This window comes from Phasianus colchicus, chromosome 1, assembly GCF_987193195.1.
Source record: "Phasianus colchicus chromosome 1, bPhaCol1.hap1.1, whole genome shotgun sequence".
NCBI classification, from domain to species: Eukaryota; Metazoa; Chordata; class Aves; order Galliformes; family Phasianidae; genus Phasianus; species Phasianus colchicus.
In genome coordinates this window covers 151,854,963-151,873,251 of record NC_143436.1, presented here as the reverse complement: position 1 = coordinate 151,873,251, position 18,289 = coordinate 151,854,963, and the positions used below count along the sequence as shown (strand labels likewise).

Below are 18,289 nucleotides of genomic sequence, written 5' to 3'. Positions count from 1 at the left end.
TTGAAGTACTTGGGTACAGTGAAGACTATCTCATCTGTGTTAAGATCTCATCTACTGAAAGAGGGAAACATACAAACATTAAAATGATAAAATTGCATTTCTATTCTATTAATTCTAATACACACTGTAATGTTTTCTGCTGTTTTCTAGATATAGTACAAGATAAATTTTTGATAAATTGGAAAAATAAATGAAGGAGGAATAGAAAAGTAACTGAACAAATATAAAAAGATCATAAAGGGCACAACACGAAACGATGATTTGTAGATACAGGATGCAGACTGAGAATGAACATTCCTCAGTGTATCTGCCAGCAGTAAATCTCTTTAGCTGAAGATATATTTGCATTCTACAATACAGTGCCAATTTGACTTCCTCTTACCTGTAAAAATAATTATAAACAAATAGTTTATAAGAGAGGCAGAATACTTCTGTCTCTCTTAGACAAATAATTTTACTATATGTGGTGGGGAACTTGAATACTGAGGATAACAAAAAGAATGAGGTTGTCAATACCTTCTTGACATCTGTCTTTAAAAGTCAGACCAATTGTCATTGGGGTACTCCGCCCCCTGACCTGGAAGTCTGGGATGAATAAATGTCCCACTTTTCAGGTGGAAACAGTTAAGATACCTACAGCTCCAACTGAAATGTCACAAGTTCATGGGGCTAGATGAAATCTACCCTGAGGGAGTAGGAAGACATGATTGCCAAGCCAGTTTCCTCTATCTGTCAGCAATTCTGGTCAACTGGAAAGGTCCCAGAGGATTGGAGACTTGTCAGTGTCATTCAAATCTACAAGATGGGTTGTAAAGAGAATCTGGGAAATTACAAACCTGACAACCTGACTTCAATGCCAGGAGAGGTTATGGAACATCACACTGTGTGACATCACACTGCTTGTGTGGGATAACCAGGGGACCAGGCCTAGCCAGCATAGATTCACAAAAGGCATGTCTTGCTTGACCAGACTCATCTCCTTCTATGATTGAGTGATCCACCTGGTGGATGACAGAAAGGCTGTCAGTGTAGTCTACCTGAACTTCAACAAAGCCTTTGGCACTGTCTTCCACAGTATTCTCCTAAAGAAGTTGGCAGCCTGTGTCCTGGACAAGTACACTCTTTACTGGGCAAAGAACAGGCTGGATGGCCGGGCCCAGAGAGTGGTGGTGAATGGAGTTAAATCCAGTTGGTGACCAGTCACAAATGATGTTCTCCAGAGGTTTGTATTTGGGCCTGTCCTATTCAGTATCTTTATTAATGTGTCATGGTTTTGTGATTTTTTATTTTTGGTATTCCACGTCATAACTTCATGTGGGGCACTGGTAGTTTAACTGTTAATGCTCAAGTTCTGGGTACCTGTCTGGAAGAGAAGAACTACATTCCCCAGGGGACTTTGCGGTCACAAAGAGGAGATATAACTCCTGGCAAGGTCACCAAATGCGCTCTTCTTCGTCCGCTCTTCTTTGTCCTCTCTTCTTTGCCTGTTCTTCTTTGTCGGCTCTCCTCCCAACTCCTTGCTGCTCAACTGGACTGCACATCTCACCTCAGCGTTGTGATGAGGCCTATCCACCTTTCGGACATTCTCATTATATTTGATTTATTAGCTTCAATTCTAATTATATTGTATTATAGTGTGTTATCTTGCATTCGGATAATATATTTAGTAAATTAGTTTGTTTCCCTTCAGATCGTTGCTGCTGTTTTTAATTATTTTGGGGTCCCCTGTTCCCTTTTTCTGGAGGCATGGATTTTGTGAAATCTCTCTGCCCCGTTCGTCACAGAATTGGGCCGAATCAGCCCATAAACTGTTGACATAATGACCTAGACAAGGGGACTGAGTGCACCCTGTGTCAATCTGTCTGAGAGTAGTGTGAAAGGTGAAAAGGGCCCCTTAAGTGAAAGTAAAAAGGCAAGAAGGCTTCACAGTGACTGAGAATAAGAGGGATGAAGGGGAATAGTTAGAGATAGTTTATAGAAGTAAGAATGTAGAGCTTATTGGAAAAATAAGGGATGACAGATGTAGTAGGCGTGGCGAGGAGACGGTGTGTGACGGGGTCAGGTTCCCTATGCTCAGGGCTTGCCAGGTGCTGTCCCACGATAGGACAGCGTGAATGCAAGGGGTGTAGACAAAGCGGGACGAGAATATTTAAGTGCCTGCTACATTTTAATAAACGCCATTTTGCTTCACCTATACTTGGGGTCTGTGTGAGCATTTGGCCCCGACCTGGTATGGGGTCGGTTTCGCTGGCAAAGCAGCACCTTATGGGGTGGAAAACGAGTGTTGCAGAGAGAACGGCAACAAATGGTGACCCCGACGTGATTCACCCTGTGAGTAGTAGCTGCCCGGCGTGCCCGTAAGGCGGTGGAACCTGTGAGGTGGCGGCAGGTCGCCTACGGAAGACACACTGCGGTGGAACCTGTGAGGTGGCGGCAGGTCGCGTGTGTAACTAAAATTAAGGTATTTTTACATTTCTGTAAAAGTTATTGCGGTAAAACCGTTCCTTCTAAGAAGGAGATCGCGGCCGTGTTATCGCGGCTAGAAAAGGAGGGTGAGCTGGACTCCCCTCAACAGGTGCTCGATTCAAATAAGTGGGACTCACTTACTTCGGCGCTGTGCCAGCGCGCCATGTCCGACCAAAAAGCCTCAGAGCTTAAAACGTGGGGCTTGATACTTGAGGCTCTCAAAGCGGCAAAGGCAGAAGGAGGGTTCGGGGAGGATCGGAGCGTGACGGGGGCTGCCGGGAGCGGGTCTTTGCTTTCTCATAGATCCAGCGAGGCAAAGATGGCGCCGACGGCGGAGAGCGGAGGCGGAGAGACGCAGAAGAAGGAGTCGCCGAGTCAGTCATGTGAGCCGACAGCCCCGCCCTCGCCTTAACCTGCTCCGTCTTTATGCCCTTCTTTGGACAAAACGTCACAGCCAGAACCGCCCCTTGAAGAACGCGATAGGGCAGTAGGCGGAGCGCGCCGGTGTGGGAGCCCGCACCCGGGAGGGAGCCCGCGCCGGTGGGGGGGCCCGGTTACTGACTGGGCTAAAGTTAAAGAGAAAGCGAAAGAAAAGGGTTTAGCGAATCCAGCCGCGTTTATAGTTAGCCCTACAAACACGGGCGCTTTCTCTATCGCATCGGGTTATTGCGGAATCCGATTGGCCCTCTACATGGCCTACAGGGGCGGCACAGATGATAGCAGGAGTGGGAGGAACAACGCCCACCCGGAGGTCCGCCCAGATGGTTGAGATTATCGTAATCAACAGGGATGGTTCCCTGGAAAGGCCTGTTCTGCTACAGCAGAACAGGGGCAGCACGCATAACAAATTTATAGTGGGGGCCACGATCTGCCAATTGTCGGCGCAGTATGCAATCCCACTGCGCTGGAGACAGGAAGTGCGACCTGTCTGGGTGGATCAGTGGTCCTTACCGACAGAAAAGCTTGTAGCGCTTCACGCATTAGTATAGCAAGAGCTTTGCTTAGGTCATATAGAACCCTCTCTTAGTCAATGGAACACTCCTGTATTTGTGATAAAGAAGCGGTCAGGATCCTATCGCTTGCTGCACGACTTGCGCGCAGTTAACGCTCAGTTAGTGCCTTTTGGTGTAGTTCAGCAGGGTGCGCCCGTACTATCCGCCGTGCCTGCAGGCTGGGGGGTTGTTGTTATCGATTTGAAGGATTGCTTTTTCTCCATACCCCTGGCTGAGCAAGACAGGGAGGCTTTTGCCTTTACGGTTCCTGTCCGTAATAACCAAGGCCCGGCTCGTCGGTATCACTGGCGAGTGCTCCCACAAGGGATGGCGTGCTCTCCCACGATCTGTCAGATAGTGATTGACAGAGTCCTGAGCCCGGTCCGACAGTCCCCTAGGCAGTTCCTCCTGCTGCACTATATGGATGATCTACTGCTATCATCCCCGACCCCATCGGGGCTCCAGTCATTAGAAGCCCAAGTGGTGACGCTCCTGACATCAGCCAGCTTCACTATTTCTGCTGAAAAGATCCAGAGAGGATCGGGGGTCCAGTTTTTAGGATATCGGCTGGGAGACAAAACTGTCCACCCAGTCGGGGTTGACATCAAACCCCGGATACGCACGCTATGGGATGTGCAGAAGCTAGTAGGAGCCCTACAGTGGATTCGAGGGGCACTGGGGATCCCTCCTCGCCTCATGCAGCCATTTTATGAGCAGCTTAAGGGCTCGGATCCGAACGAGGCGCGTTCCATCACGCCCGAAATGGCAGAGGCATGGAAGGAAATAACAGAATCCTGTTGTCAATCGGCTCTGTCTCGATATGATCCTGGAAAGGAGCTAGAAGTAGCTGCCTGTAAATGCGAGAGTGGGGCGGCTGCTGTTATAGGCCATGACTTGGGAGCCAAACCGCAACCATTGTGGTGGCATTTTTCCGTTCAGCCCACGCGTGCGTACTCCTCCTGGCTGGAAATATTGGCTAGGCTTCTTCGTAAGTGCCGTCATACAGCTGTCAGAACCTTTGGACAAGAACCTTCTATTATCTATCTCCCTACATCATTTCGTGATTCTTTACCACTCCCAGAGCCTATCTTGCTTGCTTTGGAAGGGACGTCAGCTTCCCTCACATTTGCGGACTCGCCCCCTATTTTCGAACTAGCGAGACCATTGCAGCTGTCGTTACGGTGCAGGGTGCAAGACTCGCCCGTGGAAGGGCCTACCCTGTTTACCGATGCATCATCATCAACGGGGCAAGGGGCAGTAGTGTGGGAAACAAATGGTCGCTGGGATTCCATAATCTTCACAGATCCGGGCGCCAGCGTTCAGATGCTCGAGGTCAGGGCTGTTGCGATGGCGATTGTTTATTGGCCCTCCCTTCCCTGTAACATAGTCACAGATTCTGCTTTTGCAGCTAAGCTCGCTTTGAAAATGGGCCAAGAAGGCATCCCTAGTACGGAAGCAGCGCTTATCTTAGAAGATGCTTTGTGCACCCGAATAGAGCCTATAGCAATTTTACATGTAAGAAGTCATTCGGATGTACCAGGATTCTTTTCAGAGGGCAACGCAGCCGCAGATGCGGCTGCAGGGTCCCGTGTCCTGACGATCCGAAAGGCCAGAGATCTCCACTCCACGCTTCACATAGGCGCCAGGGCACTCGCTCGAGCCTGTGGTATTTCCATTACAGCTGCAAGGGATGTGGTGCAGGCCTGTCCTCACTGTAATTCAGCTCCTGCTATTGGGGCGGGGGTCAACCCCCGCGGCTTAGGGCTGCTGCAAATATGGCAGACGGACTTTACGTGGGAGCCGCGAATGTCACCTCGGTCGTGGTTGGCAGTTACTGTTGACACAGCCTCCACGATGATCGTGGCTACCCAACACGGAAAAGCTAATTCTACCTCGGCCCAGGCCCACTGGGCTGTAGCTATTGCGGTCCTTGGCTTGCCAGTGCAGATTAAAACGGACAACGGCTCATGTTTTACATCACGATCCACCAAGGATTGGTTAGAGGCCTGGGGAATTCAGCATACTACGGGTATTCCGGGAAACTCACAAGGACAGGCCATCGTTGAAAGGGCTAACCGCCTCCTCAAAGAAAAGATCTATGTTCTTGGGGAGGGGGAGGGATATAACGACAGAATCCCAATAGCAAGACAAGGAGAGATACTGGCCAAAGCTCAGTTTGCCTTAAATCACTATGAAAGAGGGGATGCCAGCAGGGCACCAGTAGAAAAGCACTGGCGACCCAGAATTCTAGAGGAAGGCCCTCTAGTCAAAATAAGAACGGAGGCAGGAATATGGGAGCCAGGATGGAGGATTCTAGTATGGGGTAGAGGGTATGCTGCTGTAAAACATGTCAATACGGGAAGTGTCATGTGGATCCCGGCGAGAAAGGTCAAACCAGATCTGATGAAAGAGAACAGTAACGAGGGACTCTGAGTTTTGCAGGTATGGCTCCTGTGAACGCCGAAGAAGGAGACAGCCCAGGAACCCCGAAAGAAGGCCGGGAGAAGCGTGGAGGAAACTCAACCGTTGCTGCCAACGAGAAAATGCGTTTCTATCAGGCAAATGCTATGTTTAGTGTGTGTGGTGGTTATTGCTTTATCACAGGGAGCGAGGGTATTCACCTTTTGTCACTGTCAGGGAATTCACCTTTTGTCACTGTCAGGGAATTTATGGGTTACTTAGGTAAATAAGACGAGCCAAAACAACTTTTGCTTTAGTTTGCAATCGGCAACCTCACTTTTTTGCACTTGCCTAATGGGCATCCCTCAATACACGTTAGAAGCCTTTGCGAGGTACACTACAAACCATTCCAGCTGCCGTAACAACACCGATCTAGCTAGCCAAACGGCATGTTTGATAAAATCTCTGAACGACCCTGGGGTTGCTGCAGCACAGAGCTTGGCTCAGATAGAACGCCTAGCATGTTGGTCAGTTAAGCAGGCGAATTTAACAACATTAGTATTGAATGCGATGCTAGAGGACACAAACAGCATTCGACATGCGGTGCTGCAAAACAAAGCAGCCATCTACTTCTTGCTCCTGGCACAGGGGCATGAATGTGAACACCTAGAAGGAATGTGTTGCTTCAATCTTAGCGACCACAGCGTATCCATCCATAAAGCGCTGAAAGCCCTGCGAGACCATACGGAGAGGATCCAGGTGGACGACGACCCCATCGGAGACTGGTTCAGGAAGACGTTTGGCAACTTCGGGAGTTGGATTGCGAAGATAGTTAAGGACATAGTATTAGCACTCTTAGTAATTGTGTGTATTGCCGCTATTCTGCCGTGTGTGATTATGTGCTTTCAGAATTGCTTGCTAAGGATTATGTAGTAGCTTATGGACCAATGCATAGAGTATAGAGTATCACAGGTATCGGGAACAATTGTAGCGTTTGCGTTCGCGCTGTTACGGGATATTACTGAGCATAGGGAGGGGGAGATGTAGTAGGCGTGGCGAGGAGACGGTGTGTGACGGGGTCAGGTTCCCTATGCTCAGGGCTTGCCAGGTGCTGTCCCACGATAGGACAGCGTGAATGCAAGGGGTGTAGACAAAGCGGGACGAGAATATTTAAGTGCCTGCTACATTTTAATAAACGCCATTTTGCTTCACCTATACTTGGGGTCTGTGTGAGCATTTGGCCCCGACCTGGTATGGGGTCGGTTTCCCTGGCAAAGCAGCACCTTATGGGGTGGAAAACGAGTGTTGCAGAGAGAACGGCAACAGACAGACACTGGATTTGGGATAGTGAGGGGGATGAAGGCCATGCCGATAAGGTTTGAGAACAACCCAGGGATATTTGGTAGGGAGGTGATTAGATGTCTACAGGGCAAGAAGAAACTGGTTTGCCCCCTGAAAGGTCAGAATACAGTGAGGAAGGTCAGAAGCCTTTGCGAGGAAGACAACAAATCTTCATCCCACAACCCACTATGCATGTGCAAGTGGGGAGGGTCTGCATGCTAATGAACTCTCAGGGTTGTAATGAATATGCATCAGAATTCCTGGAAAACTATTGATTATGTATTAGTTTGGCCTATACCTCTAGCATGATTTTTCCTGACGATATGCAAGTGTCATGGTTTTGTGATTTTTGGTTATCGGTATTCCACATCATAACATCATATAGTGCACTGGGAGTTAAGGTGTTAATGCTCCAGTTCCGGGTACCTGTCCAGAAGAGAAGAAGAACTGCATACCCCAGGGGGCTCTGCGGTCAGAGAGGAGATATAACTCCTGGCAAGATCACCTGATGCGCTCTTTTTCGTCACCTCTTCTTTATCTCCCTGCTGCTCAGCCAAACTGCACATTACCTCAGCTTTATGGTGAGGCCTATCCACCTTTCGGACACTCTCTCTCATTATATTTGATTTATTAGCTTTAATTCTAATTATATTGTATTATAGTGTATTATCTTGGATTCCGATACTATATTTAGTAAATTACTTTGTTTCTCCTCATATTGTTGCTGCTGTTTTCAATTATTTTGGGGTTCCGTTTCCCTTTTCTGGAGGCGCAAATTCACAAAATCTCTCCTCCCCACTAGTTGCGGAACCGGGCCAAACCAGCCCGTAAAACATTGACACTCTGTTTATTATCTGATTTCTGAAAAATTGAGTAATCTTACAATTGTTTGTCACATTATCGGATTTTTTTAGACTGGAAAGATAGAAGCCCTGGATTCCCCTGAGCTCTGCAGACACCTCAAGAAAAAAATATGAAACTGATAATAGCCATGGGGTTTGACATAATTGCATCAGGTGTTAAGATGTTGGCATCAAACAGGCTGCAGAGATGGCTGTGGCTGATACAGCCTGATTCCATCAAACCCACTGCAGGACAAAGCCCAGTCAGCTGGCCTGATCTCTCCCCTAAGAAAATATATTTAAGAAATGATCAGACATTCCAGATAGAAAGAAAGAGAGAACAGAAAGAGAGAAAAACAGCAGTGTGTAATGAGGAAGATGAGGAGGAAATTATCACATTACTGGAACAGAAATCCACTGCAGGATGTGGAGGTGCTGTGCTGAAGAAACTAAATATTTTCTGAAGGAGATAATATTTCTGTGGAGAGTCCATGCTTCAGTAGATTCTCCTTATGGAAACTGGCTTGCGGTGGACCCACACTGCAGATTTTTTTCTCAAGAATTGAAGCCTGTGAAGAATACCCAAACTAGAGGAGGAGAAGAGTGTGAGCAGGAGGGAAGCTCAAACAGAACCTTGCCTGTATTAACCATAACATTCCATTTTACCTCACTAATCTCAGGGTTAGAGGTAGTAGAAAAATAAAGAGACAAAACTGAACCTGGGAAAGGAGGTGGGTGAAAAATGTTGTTTTAATATTTGTCTTTGTTTTTCAATTCCTAAATCTATTTCAATTGACAACAAACTAAATTTATTTTCCCCAAATGAAGTCTGTTTTGCCTGTGATGGTAACTAGTGAGTGATTTTTCTGTTTTTATTTTGACTCAAGATTGTCATCCTATTTTCTCCCCTATCCTATTGAGAAAGGGAGTGGGGGCAAGGGGAGGGGAGGAGAGTAAATGAGCTTTTGTCTATGTGCCAAGGCTAGCCTACCACACTGTAGAGCACTGGTGAGTTGTCCTCTTTTTCTTTCCATAAAATTAGAGATCACTAAAGGAATTACTGCTGCAGAAGCATAGGTATGAACACTGAAGGACAACAGCTAGCTGGGCTTCTGGCACAGGCTGTGTATTTGGCACTGAAGAATTATCAGAAGGTTCTTTACATGCTGCTACGTGATCTTATAACATATGTCCTGTCCCCGTAGATGGCCCATCTGATCTACAACTCATGGATCCATAGAAATGTAACAGTGATACAGTAGTCACTGTGGACAGAAGGATTATGTCCAAACTAAGGAAAATAAGAAAAAAAATGTAGATAGATAAATAGATTTTAGAGTTAAAAGTACAGAGACAAATATTTTGCAAATAGATAATAGTTAAAAGGATTGTTTTCACTACTACTGGTCAGTGTTGTATGAATTAAAGAAATTTAAGTCTAAAATTAAAGACATTCTAAGGAAAGTAAATGTTCATATGAATAATGCTTAATTGGCAGAATTATAACGTTTATAAAGGTTTGGCATTTCTTTTGCAATTACGTGAAAATTCTCATGCACAAATCTGGAATGGTTGTTACTGAACTTTTTTTAATTCAAATTCAGTCTACTTTGTGGTGCACTATTGTTTTCTCCAGAGTATTGGTTAAATGTATTTTACAAAGCTGGAATCCATAATTTCTATATGAAATACACATAAATTTGCAGGAAACGCTAACTTAGGCTTCTGAAGAAATACCAAAAAAGAACAGAGAAATCTGTAAAACACTAAAAACAACCTTTTAAACAAAGCACAATTGAAATAAATAGTTTTTGTATTTAAAAAACAAACAAACAAACAAAAGTAAAAATCAGACATTAACATCTCAAGGATGTGCAAAAAAGATAGAAAACACTGTGAATTATATCAGATGAGGTAATCACACATGACAGCAAAGAAATGAGTCAGGGAACTTTTTTTTTCTTTTTTTCATGTACTGACCTGAAAATTTGCCAGACTTAATTTCTTAGTGCGATATGAGGAACTTCACTTCTAAATCTGTCCTTCACATAACTAAGTGCAAATTGGTTTATTGTTTTGTTACTTGTCTACTTTGGCAGTAAGGATTGGTCCATAGGTTGCTACTGTGCAACATTATTGTAATTTCCCATTTAATAATGAAGCTTACCACAAATGAATTATTTGAATTCAAGATCTGTCACAAAAGAGCAAAGATAATATTCCATGTCCAATAAAAAGCTAAGTTTTGGACTAAATTCATCATCTTTGAGAAATGGTGCACTTTGAATACAATGAACACAATAGCCTTTCTGTGAAAGTCAATGGCCTCATAATAGTACTTTTTGTATAACACTCCTGTGATCAGTTTTGTGTTCCCACAAGGATTCTGGGTAGATAAAGGAGGGGGGTTTGTGTCTGGGTCGCACATTTTAGAACCTTACAATCAAAATTAATGTCAGCTTCATGAAATTCAAAGACTTCTGTGTTCTGTCTTATTAAATGTTTATCACAGTACTCTTTTCTTTTTCCTTTTTTTTTTTTTTTTTTTCTTCTTTTTTTTTCATGAAATTAACTTAGGAAGCATTTCTTGATTAGCTTTATTCTTACTGTGGGAATGGAGATTATATCTGACATGAAATGAAAGAAACCATTTGTCTGCAGTTACTGACAAAAACTTATCAATTAGATTTGTATTTCTAGCATACTCATTTGGTTCCTAATGTATACAAGGGAATACATTTTTATTTTTATTTTTTTTATTTTTTTCCTCCAGTGTGAAGCCAGAGTTTTCAGAGCAAGCAATAGATTACAAAGTAGAACAAAAAAATTATAGTTGACTATAAGCAGTATGGATTGTGAAGTATAACACATAAATAATACATATCAATTTTTCACAAATGCTTTTCAAGGAAATGTATTGAATTTAGTTATCCAGCACAGCACAAGTTGGTGGTTCCTTGGAGCCAGAGATCAGGAGCAGAGGCAGCTTCATAGGGTCTTGGGCAGGGTAAGGCTTGTCCTGTAAACCCAACCTAGAGCAGGGAAGTTGCAGGTGCAAGGCACCTCGCTGCAGACAGGGATTGATAGAAGTGAGAATAGGACATGGGCTCAGTAGGGCCAGTGCTGAACAGGAAACAGGTATGGGGAGCTTCATGTCATCCCTGCTGCGTGTTGTCAGGGTAGGAGGTGACAGCCTCAGGTGGCTGAAATAGGGTCCTGGGCTTTGGAAAAATAAAGTGCGTGTCTGCCTCTTTCAGCTGGCTACTGGGGCCCAGGCTGGTGCCCAGTGGTGACTGCTTTCCTTATGTAGATTCAACTGATATCAGAGTTGAACACATATCCCATAGACACGCAAAGACAGCAAAGCAACACCAACACAAACTGTTGTAAAGGCTGCTCCAGTCAATGACTGCCTTCAGTAACACACAAAATATACACATAGCTGAAGATCTCTTCTTCTGTCTGGTAGAGATGGAAGTTCACTAATGAATATGCATGCACACATACCACTCTCTAGGTTCACAAGTATACGCACATTTGAAGATCCTTAAAGTGCCTAGCATTGACTCTCATCCATTTAGTGTTCCTGTTTTGATTCCAGGCTCACTGCCCAGATCTCTCAGTTTCTCCTTCAGTTTCCCAGTCTGTCAATTATCCCTGTCAGGATCCTACATCCCTTACCTGCTCCACAGGTCACCTGCTTGCTGGCTAGCCCAACTTGAAGTTAACTGAAAACACACATGTACACCCCTTACATATTTCACATTTGCAAGTCCCTCTTGGGTGTACTAGCACAGACCACTCACCTACCAGATACTTTGATCTGACCCTTGCTATTCATGGGATAGTCCAGTGTTTCTATTTTATTACAACTTTGCTAGTAAATGCATATGAAAATCCCATGCACATCAGGCTGGAAACACTGACATTTGCCTCCCTCAAAGAGTAGCCAGCACCAGGTATATGGCTACAGCCTAAAGCCTTGCTCCAGGTGCCAGTACAGATCCCCTCACTCAAATGATTCAGGATGGTCCCTGTGCTTCCCAGTAGCTGGGTGCATCAAGCACAGCATTTCTAGCCCTAGTCAAGCATCTGATTGTTTCTACTCTGCACTCATGCAACCTCATCTACACTGTGTGCAGTTTTGGGTGTCAAAATGTAAGAAAAACTTCTCTAGGCCCCCTATTTTGGTGCTTCACTACCCTTATCTTAAAAAAAAAAGTTCTTGCCTTGCATCAGTCTAAATCTTCCCTGTAATAGTTTGAACCCCTTTCCTATCACAACAGACCCAGCTAAACTGGGGCAGCGCTTATGTGAGCTTGACATCACATAACACGAGGCCATCAAGTGTCCTGGTTACTAAATTACAGAGTCTTTCTCAGACTTGTATATTTTTCTGCTTCGGAAAAGATTCTGGATTTAATCTACTATGCACACAGTATATGTGTTTGATATAAACATGGCATTCTAAAGAAGGAAACATAGATGCCTTTCCTGCCTGTTTTGCCTACACCAATGTAATTTACTAGTGAGGCTGCTGCTGCTAGCAAGAGAGAAATTGAGGTACATTAATGTGTGATATTAATGCAGAAAGAACACAATCTGTCTCCACTTACAGTTAATGTAAGATAAATGATTAATCTTTTAAAAGTCTTGCCATCCTTTCTACCCAAATTTTACTTATTCTCTTTCCATGAAGAAGTGATTCTAGTCTTTCATTCTCAGAGTAATACTCACTTCTAGAAAGCAGTATACTGACCACCAAAAAATACTAATCTGACACGTTTATTGGAAAATACTGAGGAAAAGTGGTTTTAAATTTGAAAAACAGTGTTTCTATTTTATTCCACACATTTATGTAATTTTTTGTTTGTTTTGTTTTGAATTTGTTTCTGTCATTGCTTGTCTGTTTTGTTTATTTTTGTTTTCTAGTTTTTCTCTATTCTAATAGTAAATGAGACAAGAGTCATTTGGAAACTGCTTCCAAGGAAAAGTGTATCATCGTTGATTGTAAAGGAGCTAAAAATATTGGGGAAAGACAGAAGGATGATGCATCACTGTACCTCAAAGCCTCACTAATGGAATGAAGAAGAAGCTGGTAAAGACATTCCACATAATGGGTTTAAGTGGAAACTAGCAAATGTGAGCTACTTCAAATTTATTTTTGGTGTTTAATTGCCCATAAAGCTTTCTTATCACTGTGTACTATAATAAAAGCAAACAGTGTAAGAACTTGGGATTTAGCTTATATGTGATTCAGATCTGTTCCTACTCCTACAGAAGTGTTCTCCCATTCCATGAAAAATATGTCCAGTGTCACATTTCTACATCAAAGTTTTAATATCCTGCACTTCTAGTAGGCCAGGAGAATTCTTAGAGGCTCAATTTATCTAGTGCCATAAACAGTACAGGTTATTTCATTCTGTTTGTAAGCTTAAAAACCTATGAAGTTTCAAACTGGCTTCAATTACAGCTGAAAGTGCATTTCCCACTAGATTAGTCTTCTAAAAAGCCAACATGTTCCAGTGTTTTTGAAAAATGCTATCAAGAAATATCAATGGTTTAAAAGAGGTTGTAAATATATGTTTATCTATAAATCAGTATACATTTGCCCCTTGGTGGTCTAAGTAGTTCAGGAAGATGTGTATGCTCTTTTGATTTATTTAGGAAAAAAACATTGCAAAAATAGCTTGTCCATTCAACTGAAGTAAACAGTTGATCTCCTCAACTGATATAGCCATTTGTCTAAAAATAAAAGGCCACCTTCTAGTCCATTTTTGTTCAGCTTTCTTTAAAACAGTCAGTCAATCCTATATATATATATATATTTTTTTTTTCCTTGAGTTCTGTTTCCATGTTGCCCTTGACCATCTTCTCTGAATGTTCATCCATTGTAGGGTTTTGTTGGTTAGTCTCATCATGTCAATAAAATATTAAAGTCTTGTGAGCTAAATTCATTTATATGTCAGTATATTAATTCCTTAATATATTCTTAAATTATGTCAATGAATTTTAATCTGAATCCCATGTGTGTGTTCAAATGAAATAGTAAATGTAAGAATAAGACTGTAGATTTTGCTATTGTATTTACATTCTGGTAATTAAATACAGTTTAGAATCCTGAAGGTTAATTACATGATTCATACCTTAAGTTCCTGTAAAATAAATAGCTGGAGATTTCTACTTAAAATGCTTCTTTCTATATATAAAACACATGCAAATAAAGAATTTCACATCCCCTGAAAGGAAAGCATGTGCAAATGAAAGTAAAAGGGTTAATAGTTTTAACTGCACCTGCAGTTATTGTAGTATTTAAGATGAAAAATGTAGCAGAAACTCATGCAGCTGCATACTATGTACATGTCTTTTAATGTCTAATATATTCTTAGCAGCTTCGTATGCATATAACTAAGAACTATGTTACTTATGAGCATTTGAGAGACTCTAGAAAGAATTTTTAGTACTTTCAGTTGAGATGCTTCTTATTATATGATTTCATTTTCTGTTGCTTATCACATAAATGCTAATTTTCTAGCTGTCTTCCTTACTATAAAGTCTTTTGAAAAATGTTTTAGCCAGAATGATCCAGAGCCATTATTTTTTTTCTGACACATATGCTTAAATTAAATTGTAGAAAACATATGTATGTTATTTAGAGTTCCTGTTTGATAAAGCTTGCAACAATGATTTAAAAATTTTCAAGATTACTTGTTAGGTTGAGTTGCCATTTGCAGTTCCTGTGCAAATTATCCTGATTTATTTGATATATGTCTGCCTATTAATTAGGTAACTCTGTTCAACATCTCAGATCTTCTTTAGGCAAGGTAGGCTGTGAATGCATCATCCTGCTGAATGATCAAGTAGATTCTCTTCTACTGTCATAATGTTCCACAGTGAGTTCTAGTTGGAGCTGTTCTTTTTATCTGTTGAAAGTTGTTACTTCATGAGCCGCAGGAACAGGTAAAAAGGCTTTCTGATCAGAAGAAAGGTTCTTCTGTATCAATTAGGAATGATAAGTGTAGGAGGGATGAAGTTGCTGTATATGAATTTAGAAGAATAAGAGAAAGAGAGAAAGAAGTATTCCAGGAGACAAGAAGTCTTGAGAAGCAAAAGACAAATAAAACACAACATACCACAACACAACTGATAGTGTTAGGATGTAAATATCCCATGTGTATACACAAGCCAAAAGAAAACTATAAAGACTTTACGTAGATGCTATGCTACATAAAAATAATTTGAATATTAGGGGGTGAAAGATGTTTTGATATAGCAAAAAATATGAAAGTCCATACTGGAGTTGTTCAGGAGTTTAGGAAAAGGGAAAGGAGATGCTAAGAGTCAGAGTTCAGATGGTCAAAGTGATGATTTTGTACCACAGTGAAAGTTGCTGAAGTTGCAACAATTACTACAAAAAGGGGTAGGGGAAATAAATATCTAGGTATGATAGAACTTAGCTGGAGTAGAGTAGAGGAAGGCTGAGAAGAATTGGTAATGAAACAGCTAAAACAGCATGGGAACTGCACACTGATGAAGATATCACAGTCATCAGTGGTCAAGGCAAAAGCACCAAAACTAAATTAGATAAGTTCTAAGCACTATTTTATAAATGGTCAGCTGAAACTTCCTAAAGATTCGACAGTGAAATCAAATACACACGAATTTTTCAATTTTCTACCCTAGCTATAAATAAATTATTACATAAATGAGGGAAAGAAGAAAACAATGAAGTGAAAATGAAATATATTGTATTCATAGTTAGAAGAGCCCTGATTTCCCTGATGCATATGTATAGATTAAATTACAACTGATGTAGGAATTTCTATTGTCTGTGAAACAACCAACCCAGTATTTGTGTACTACTTGTGCATTTCTCTGTAATTCTACTCCATCAGTAAAGTTCCATCAGTTGTTTTCTTAGTATACTTCAAATTCAGACTTGAGGCAATCTCTTTGATCTTGTGCTAACGAATAGTAAGAACCAGAAGTGAAATGAAAGAGAAAACTGGTTGGTCAATAAAGTTAATAACTGCACTGAGATAATGTCATGGAAATTCACACCTGACATTCTTGATTTAGGAACTTACCAGATGGTATATGTAAACACATGCAATTTGTATTTATACATAGATATGTGCACACACACACGTAGATATATAAAGGAAAAAGAAATATTTCCAGACTGTTAGTATTAGGTCTGATCCGTTGTAGACAGACTGAAAAATGCTGTTTTAACCTTAGAATCTTTTGTGAAGGTTCTGTTAACTTTTGCATTCAGTGAAGCACAAAGGAGATATTAATCAGTTAGCATTTATGCAAGATATATGAACAATCAGGACTCAAAAGAAAACTCAAAACCAAGTTATTTTGTAGTATGGATTTATCCCCCAAATTTCTACATTTCTGATTTTGTTCTAGTAAACTTCCTTGTTCTGGTACTGGACTTCTGTGTTTTTTTGTGGGGAAAGGGGGGGAGAGGGGGGGAGGGAGGGAGGGGTTGCCTCTGTGAGAATACTCCAGAAAGTTCCCTACAGAGAAAGACATGTGGATATTGATGAACAAAAAGCTGAATATGAGCTGAATATGATATGTGCCTGTAATCCAGAAAGCCAGATGCATCAAAAAATGTAATTAGCAGGCCAAGGCAGGTGATTCTCCCCCTCTATTCTGCTCTTGTGAAACCCTATCTGGAGAGCTGCATTCAACTTTGGGGTTCTCAACAAAAGAAGTTGTAGGAGCAAGTCTAAAGGAGGGCTATGAGTGTGATTAGAGACGCTCTCCTTTGTTGAGAGGCTGAGAGAGTTGGGATTGTTCATCCCAGAAAAGAGTCCAAAGAGATCTTATAGCAACCTTTCAATACATAAAGAGGGACTATAAGAAAGATGGGGAAGGATCCTTTATCAGAGTATAATGATAGGAGAAGAAGTAATGGCTTTAAAATAAAAGAGTGTAGATTTGAATTAGATACAAGGAAGAAATTATTTACTCAAAAGGTGGAGGGTACTGGAACAGTTTGCTCAGAGGAGCTGTGAATACCTCATCCCTAAAAGAGTTCAAGGCCATGGTGGATGGCTCTTTGAGCAACCTGATCTAGTAGATGATATTCTTGCCCATAGCAGGGAAGATTAGAACTAAATGATATTTAGGGACTTTTCTATGATTCTATGATTCTATGAATGGCAAGTTTCATAGAGTTCCCATAGACTGAGACGCAGCAAGATTTTCTCAGGGCATCTGACTTCTTTGTAGAAGAATGTATATTTTTCTTCCCCTAGTCATTGTTCAAATCACTCCATTATAATTGTCACTTTGTTTATTTCCAGTCAAAATTAAAGAAATTAAGGGCTATTTCTAATAACATGAAACAATCAAAGAAAGAGTGCTCTGAAATTACCCAATTTAAGTATTAATCAGATATTATTGCTTAAAAAATTGCTCAGAAAGAGATTGCTATTTAAAGGACTAGGAAATAAATGTTTGTAGATTTTGATAAACCAAAACTTTCATGCCAGGAAACTGGCTAAAACTCTACTTAAAGGGAAATAGAAGAGGAACTGTAAGAAGAATGATGCTAAAGTGATTGAACTTCAAAAAAAGAAGCTGCATTTTAAAAGGCAATCAGTGATGAGAACATAACTAGTACTTTTTTATTTTTCCTTTTTTTTTTTTTTTCTTTTCAGTACAAGAATACACGGAAGTGAAACAAAAGAGCTTAAATATATGTTAAAACTCAAACTTTAACTCATCCTTTCAAGATGAATCGACTTAATTGTGCTTGTTATTACATTTACTTACACACAGTGCACAATCTCAAGACTAACATTTGTTTACACTTTAAAAAAATATATTAGATTTACTTTCATTTTTCAATAATTACTTATTTTTAACAAGAACTGTAGTTCCACTGCATAAGAGTGTACAATTCACATTCAAAGTGACCTTCATATACTTTCCAGAGAATGGCAGACTTATCACTGAGAGATAAAAATAAAAAGCTACCGATTCCTACAGGAAAAAAAAAAAAAAAAAAAAAAAATTGCTTTAACATTCTTTTCTTTTTAGCATTCTTTTTTTTTTTTTTTTTTTTTTTTTCTCTATACTATTGCTGCTGATGGTTTTGATACATTTTTCACAAACAAATCCTTTTGACTTTTGACTTCTAATAATCTTTTCTGTTCTAAATACATACATTAGAGGATTAGGTCATTATCAAGTACTGCTTTACATTTCCTGTCTATTTCACAGAAT

At 41.2% G+C, this 18,289-nt stretch overlaps 1 protein-coding gene across 1 annotated transcript in view; it reads left to right on the top strand.

The window, feature by feature from the left end:
* The first annotated feature begins 7,063 nt into the window (after window positions 1-7,063).
* Window positions 7,064-18,289, top strand: part of LOC149920149 (uncharacterized) — a 566,570-nt gene continuing 555,344 nt past the window's right edge. Inside the window, exon 1 of the mRNA XM_090130161.1 lies at window positions 7,064-7,160. The gene's annotated coding sequence lies outside the window, so the exon portion shown is untranslated. The remainder of the gene's footprint in view (window positions 7,161-18,289) is intronic.